Here is an 8,171-nt window from a genome sequence, read left to right as displayed (position 1 = left end):
GAGTCTGCGAATTCGTCTTCTGTGAAGATCCTGTTCTGCTGTTTTTCAAAGATTATTAGTTGCACGTGCTTCTCACGTGACTAGGTCTTTATTCGACTTTATTTGGACGGCTTGGATGATTTCACACGTCTAGGTCATGTCAGAAAGGTCGTTAGGAGTCTAGTATAAATAGCAGCTTAGGCCTTTGTAATTCTATGTGCTTCCTTATTGTAATCGTCTTATATTCAATGAATTGAAAAACCTTTGAAGCTATTCTATTGCGTTCATCTTCTTCATATCAATCTGTGTGTTCTTGATTAATTACTCTGTTGTCTTCTTATCATTGTTTCTGCTACACTGTAATCGTCCTAAAGATCATCCAGAGTAAGGGATCAAATACCAAATCTGAATTTACAGGTCCTAACAATCTCTTTCCCCTGAAAAAGTTGGAGGTATACATGTCAGAAACATCTTTATATCTCCTCCCTGAGTATTGCTGCCCGCTGAAGGAGCTGGAGGATTAATTCCAACTCACTCAGTTTCTACTCTAGCTGGCAGTCCCATAATGGATATCAGAGTTTCCCTTAGTTTTCCCATTTCTTCTGCCAGATCGTTTCTAGTTATAAATTCTGATTGTTGCCTCTGTCCTTGTTGAGCATTCCCAKAAATAGATTCCCCTTGATCAGGGCGAATCTCGGCCTGACTCCTCTCAGGAATTTGACTTCTTCCTCGACCTCTACCCCTATCCCTTCCCTTTCCTCTAATCCTTGAAGCATAGGTTGGTGGACTAACGGGAGATTCATCCCTTTCTTCAGATTCAGGGCGGGTAATTCTTTTTGATCTTCGCGATCGACTAGACACCTGCAGATATTTTAGTATTAAATATCACGTATCCATATTCCCAAATATAATATGGTATCCGATTATAGGTATGTACCTGTAAATTCATAATTACATTTGTAATTCAAATTCACCTTACATACTACCCTCTTTAACCCATTATATTTTATACCCAGTGATACTAATTATGTCCGGGACTCTTAACATGCAAATGACAGTTTAAGTCAAGGCATCATGCTTTGAATACCTAAATCTCTTAAACTAAATCTCTGATATAACTTTTGTAACACCCCCAAACACCACATTTGCATATAACACATATTTCATTACATGAAAATATAGTTTACATTACAAGGACCCACTAGTACAAGGATTCATATATAAACAAAATCTACATATGGAAAATTCTAAAATAAATCATGTACTAACATATGTAATACGACATGGATCTTCAAAATAAGCCATCATTAACAGATCTTCAAAAGCAGATAATAGGTTAGGAAAATAATCACATTATTCCTTTCCCCTTATTATCCCTTGACAAGCCATTCCTGCATTTCATATTTTAAAACAGAAAATGAGGGTTAGACCAGAAAGGTCTAGTGAGTGAATCCCTCCTTTGCGAATGCAGGGTAATGAATACCAACATATAATAAAGTAACTTTGCCTAGAAATATTTACAATATCATTAAATAATGCAGTTCTTAATGACATGTATAAAAGGATAAACTCAAGAACCTCAGTTCTATTAATAAAATACATCAGCTTAAAGATCCAATATTTCTAATATGAAACAAATATTGTAACCAAAGCTTCTTTAATCACCAAACCATTCCTTTGTAAAATTTAAAGGAAAGCTTTGAGGCAATACTTGCCCTTATGACAAACCATTTTCCTCTTCTCAATAACATCTAAATTAATATTTCTAATAAGAATAATATCTCTAATTCATCAGGTCACAAAGAAAAGATGATTAAAATTTATTAAATCCAATTAGTAATAATAATAAGAGTTATAATAATATCCACATATGACAATGCCTCCCTTATTTCAAGTACACCTCTCCTTGATATGCCACCCTTATTCCTCCATCAAAATAGGGCTACTTATAAAAACAGACAAAAGTCACCACGTCTGAAAGTACCCATTCCCAGTTCCAAGCCAAAACAGACAAAAGAAACCACGTCTGGGGGGAACTACCACTTAAAATCCATTTCCATACCAAAACAGACTTACGTCACCACGCTTTGTAAGAAGGTTTCCCAAAATATAGTTCATACCAAAAGAAACTTACGTCACCACGCTTGGTAGAAACATATCTCTTTCATTTAAAAAGATATAAAATATCTTTTTTATAAATTCATAATTAAATTCAATAATAATTTACCAAACCATGAAAATTCCAAGGAAATCCAATACCTATAATTATCATATGTAAGTCACCCTGACAATGTTATCCTAATATACAATCCGGACAACACTTGTCCTCTTTTTATCCGATAAACAAATCCGGACAACACCTGGACGGTTTATAACTAATCCGCTTAACATATGTCCGGTTTAAGACTAAACCGCACAATATGTGATCGATTTAAACTAATCTGCACGACCCTTAAGCGATTTAAAGCTAAACCGCACAATGCTTGGTCGTATTCATACTTCTCCGTTCAAAACCTTTGTCCGGTTTGCATTGTTCAAATTCTCACTAACACCCTAAATCGCACAATACTTAAGCGATTTATAGTTAAATCGGATAACACTTGTCCGGTTTAGAAAACCATCCGGACGGCACTATCTTCGGTTTAAGGTAATCCGGTCACCCTTCAACCGATTTAAACCCAAATTGCACAAAACTAAATTTCAAGAATGCAATACAGTTCTTTTTCAAGATAAATAACTAAACTTATTGAAAGGAATTTATAGAAAATACTCACCTTATGCAATTACTTTGATTTTGAAGAAGATTGCAAAACTCCCCTTGAATATCCGGATAACACTTAATTTTGAAAAGCTCTCAAAATTTCCAAAAGAAGCAGAAAACTTGTTTCTTCATACAAAGCTTCTATTTATACTTTCCAAATATATAAAGTCGGTCAATCATTTCCCCCTTCCCCATTCACATGTTTGCGTATAAAAATTTATGCACTCACATGCACATGCATGCCTATATCATGCATACATACACACACACACACACACACACACATATATATATATATATATCCACATATTTTGCATATATCCCATGTATGAACTACACATACTTACGTATTTTAACCCATGTAAGCACGTATTCACATAAACAATTAACTCACATAATAAATACCTTGCGTAATGATCAGAACCCGGTTATCACACCATATAACATGTTTGGCTTCTGATACTACGAAAATGCATGTTTTCTAAACATTTGGGGCATGCCAAGTGTCCTCTTGTGGAGTAACCAAACAAGTAAGCATATGTAGGAAAGTCTGTTGTTGTCCATAATACAACAACTTTAAGATTGAATATACCTCAACCAGTGGCATAATATGTTGTTACTCCAATCCACAAAGTCCTTAACTTGTCAATTAATGGCCGCAGGAAAATGTCAAAATCTTTACCTGGGGATTTTGGACCTAGTATCAGCAAACACATCATATAACTGGTTTGATGCATCTTCCAAGGAGGAAGATTCAATGCTTTTACCATTATAGGCCAAGTGCTATATGATGCACTCATATTCCCAAAGGGGTTGAAGCCATCTGATGTCAAACTCAGTCTTACATTCCTCAAATCTGTCGCAAAAGCAGGATAAGTTAAGTCAAAGTCTTTCCAAGCCTCACCATCAGCTGGATGACGTAACATACCATCTTTTGGCTTTCGTTTCTTGACATGCCATCTAATATCTAATATTTTCATAAGTATGACATGAACAATTAAGCTGTTGAAGTCTAGGTGTTAATGGAAAATATCTCATCCTCTTAAAAGGAACCTTGTTTCTCTTGTATCGATGATGATTACATACATGACATGCAAGTAGGTTAGTATGTTCTCCATAAAATAGAGCGCAATCAAGATTACAAACATCAATATTATGATATCCCAACCTAATCTCCATCAAGATTTTCTTCATCTCATAGTATGATGTCGGAAGATTGTGGCCCGATGGGAGAATACTTTGTTCAAACTGTTGCAACATGTTTATTGATCTATCAGACCACTTGCTCAAGACTTTGATGTGCATCAACTTCACTACATATTGTAGTAATGTCAGATTCCCTGATTCTGGATACAGTTCATTGTTAAGTTGCTCAATCAACTTGTCAAAACGACCACGGTTAACATCAGACTTATCCTCAACGTCATTTTTAGTTGAACGATCAACATTAAAAAACATGCATCCTTCTTCATCCATAATCACGTCCCTCAAAGTATGGGCATCCTCGTCATTATATGACGAATCTTCAAAATGGTCATGTTCTTCTTCGTCACTAAGAGATTTAGCATGATGGATCCACCTTTGGTATATTGCAAGCATACCATACCGTAAAATATGAGCTCGAATCATGAGGAGTCGTTGTAGCCATGTGTCTTCACTTCTATTACAAGGACATAACGTCCTTCCATCTACACCCAAGTGACATCTAGCAGCAGCTAGAAAATTGTTCAACCCAAGTGTGTATTCTTGACTTATGTGATTTCTACTTACTATCCAAGCTCGACCGTTAGAATCCATTGACTTTGAAGGAGAAACTAGGTTGTTCTGAAAAGATTACGTAGAAGTGTTAGATGTAACATTTTTTAAAATGTAAGGAAAGCTTTTAGCTTTATGTTAGGTATCAAGCCTAGAATTGAGGTGGAATTGGGTAGTTGTGAGAGTATGTGGTTAATCACAAAAGATATTAGCTTTATGTGTGTGTGAAAATATCGCGTAAAGTGTTGCTGAATTCCCGCATAGCAGGTGATTAATTCTTGAATTCATGGTGCTCAAATTATGCATCACTAAAGTAATGCATAAATTGATTCTTTCAAATAATTAAATTATAAATATATTGGAGTTTATTTCATATTTCTGATTTCATTATATTCTGAGGATTGGATGCAATGTAGATATGGGGATAATTATATCTAAGAATTGAATTATTTCTTTCTTGAACACATTAACACATCTGCTTTTTATATTCACAATGCATAAATTAACTTGATTCTAAAACACATTCCATTCTAAGTGTTTACAGTAAACCTAGCAAGGTATGCATTTATGGTTAAAGTGCGGTATTTTTACAGTGGCAATATTACAGTAATAATAATAGAAAAGAAGTCCAAAAAGAACATGCATCATAAATTGTTTCATATCTGCAATATATTATTGTTATCAAATCCAGCAAACCATCTCTAGAACCAACAACATTAAATGATAAGTATCTAAGTGGCCAGAGGCAAGATTTCAATACAGATCAGAAAACCATATCACATAGGTTGATGTGCAGTTACAAATAGATCAACATCCACCTTATCCTCCATTTCAAATTCAGCAAGTTCACCTCCAAGAAATTATTAGATTGAACTAATTTATATGAGATATATGATTGAGACCAGAGGAAAGAAAAATGGAACAAAAACACAACAGCAACAGGTCTACAAAATGGGAAAGATGACATATCCTTTATAAAGCTCTAATAATCAAAATCTCTCATAAATATGACTCGTAGGGAGATGATTCTAAATATACATAATAACCACTTTATCATATTTGTTTACTACACCATCCAAATGGTAGATGCAAATTAAGCAATAAGAAATTTAAGGTAAATTTGTCATGGACCAAAAACAGATATCAGCTTTAAATCTAGATGATAGACTAAAGTGACTCCTTTAGAAAAATTGGACATAGTTAACAATAGCAATGAGGAAATCTAGTTTCCAAGAACAGAAAGGGAAGTGGTTTGATCCAGATGGTGTTGATAACCCACTTTATTACCCATAAAAAATTCAAATAATTAACATGAGTCACGCATACAAACATCCCAGTAGCAAAAAGTAGTCTTTGTTATCTGAATCAAGTACAACACAATAGATAAATTTGATGCTATTATTTGCATAACGACTCTACAAACAAGACAAATCTTTATAAGGATTGGACTATTTCACAACAGATATATGCAGATCCTTCATTGATTAGGTAAATTGGTGTAGCTTTGTACTTTGGATTGTTGTTGTATGGTTATATCACTTTTATCTTTTATCTAGAGATGAAAAGTTCAAATCCTGTTTTTGATCGAGTTTTTCAAGGACATAAACCGCAGAATCTACATAGGTGGTGCTTGTGATTCCGATGGAGTTCATGTTGACCAATTCTAACATCACATCTCACGTCATTTGTTTCAATGATTTACTTAGTGCAAGTGTTCGATTGAGGAGGAGGCAGTTTTAGGCTGAAAAACATAGTTATCTTCTCTGTAAATCTAGATACTTCATTGACAAAGAAAAAAGATGAAGATTTGAATCAACATAAAAGTTTAGACAGCAAGTTCAAAACTAATTGTTGCCCTTTTTGTCTAGATTTTTTTGCTAAATCATATAACTATATAACAATATCTCAACCCGGGCAAGAGTCATTGACGTGTTGAACAATGGGGCATATATGATCACAGAAAACCACAACAATGATAGTAAAACAAATAGTAGTTGTCCAAAACTTGAAGCTGACAATGGCAGAAAGGAACCATAGTTAAAGGCAAAAAGAAGAAAATTTGTAACCATGCATAGATGCATAGAAGTAGATCTATTAAAAATATGGACAGCTTGGAACAGGTGATACTCAGCCGAGATCACAACCAGTGCATGTTCAAGGAGTATTCGGCCTTACTTTGGTTTGTTTGATTCTTACCCACCTCTAATCCTTAACCATTCAGCTTCTATTGTTCAACACACAAAAATATGTTATTGTAGCATAACATAATTGACAGCTAAATAGGTTACAATTAATCAGTAAAACATGAATCAACTAGAACCGTAGTAGATGATTGATGGATAACTCCTGGAATTGGACCTATTAACCACATAACATGATGTATATTATGTTATTTATTGAAGAATCACTAAATAGATGTACTGTTGTTCAAGAAATCGATGCAGAGAAAAGAAACCAATTTGATGATAGATGATTGATTCGATCAATCAGAGAGTAGACTGTGATTGACGAGTGATTGAGCGAAGATCAATTCGATGATAGACGAGTGATTGAATGACAATTCTTATAGCAAAACGATTTAGTAAACGATGATAGAAAAGAATTTTTGATAACTGGGCTTCTGGTAATGAGAAGAAAACCATTTAGGATTTAGGGAACAATTCGGTTGCTTATTTAATATACTAGTGGTGTACCCGCGCGATGCTGCGTGGGTAAATCACAATTCGAAAACATTAGTTTGGCTCTGAATCATGAGTTTGTGTGGTTATTTTACAAGTCAACTAATATATAAAGTTGGTGGTGAATTTTGTTTATTAGCAAGATCGAATGAAAAGAAAAATGTACATATGTCGGGTTTCTGAAACCATCTACTCAGAGCTCATTACAAAACTTGAAATTCTTGAATGAACAAAGAAATACAATCGTTTGTAAAATAATGTTCATCCGTATATTCGAACTGTTGTTTGCTTTTCCTGATGCACTCATCCGTAAATATTTCCTGCAAAAAACGGCACAATGGTTTTAATAGAAACATATGGTACAAAATGTATAATAATATAATTGTTGATTATACCTTATTCATCACGTAACACTTCTTGATAGACGACGTGTTAGGACCTGTAAACTCAGTTTTGATATTAACCAAATACTCTAGATGATCTTTAAGAAGAATAACAGTGCAGCGGAAACAATATAAGAACAAACAGAGTAATTAATCAAGAACACACAGTTGATGAATATGAAGAACACGAGAAAATAGCTTCAAAGGTTTTTCAATTGATTGAAAATAAGACGATTACAATTCAGAAGCACATTGAATTACAAAGACCTAGCTGCTATTTATACTAGTTCCTAACGGCTTTTCTGACACGACCTAGACGAGTGAAACGATCCAATCCGTCCAAAATAAAGTCGATTACAAACATAGTCACGTGAGAAGCACATGCAGCTAACTAACCTAAGTAAAACAGTAAGAAGTGGTTCTTCATAGAATATAAACCCGCAGACCCTCTGTGAGCTATTCCAGAGGCTCTGCTGCATTTGACTTGTAAGCTTTTGTTGCCAGAGGACCAGTTTCTAGAACCTCTGTGATAGACAACAAAGGTTTTGTCACTCTTGACTTGTACGATTGAACATCTTCTGTTGTTGGTCCTCTGTGGTCTTCTGTGGAATGAAC

The sequence above is a fragment of the Cynara cardunculus genome (assembly GCF_001531365.2).
Source record: "Cynara cardunculus var. scolymus isolate 2C chromosome LG 2, CcrdV1, whole genome shotgun sequence".
NCBI classification, from domain to species: domain Eukaryota; kingdom Viridiplantae; phylum Streptophyta; class Magnoliopsida; order Asterales; family Asteraceae; genus Cynara; species Cynara cardunculus.
The sequence above is the reverse complement of the archived record's forward strand: the minus strand, read 5'-3'. Positions refer to the sequence as shown.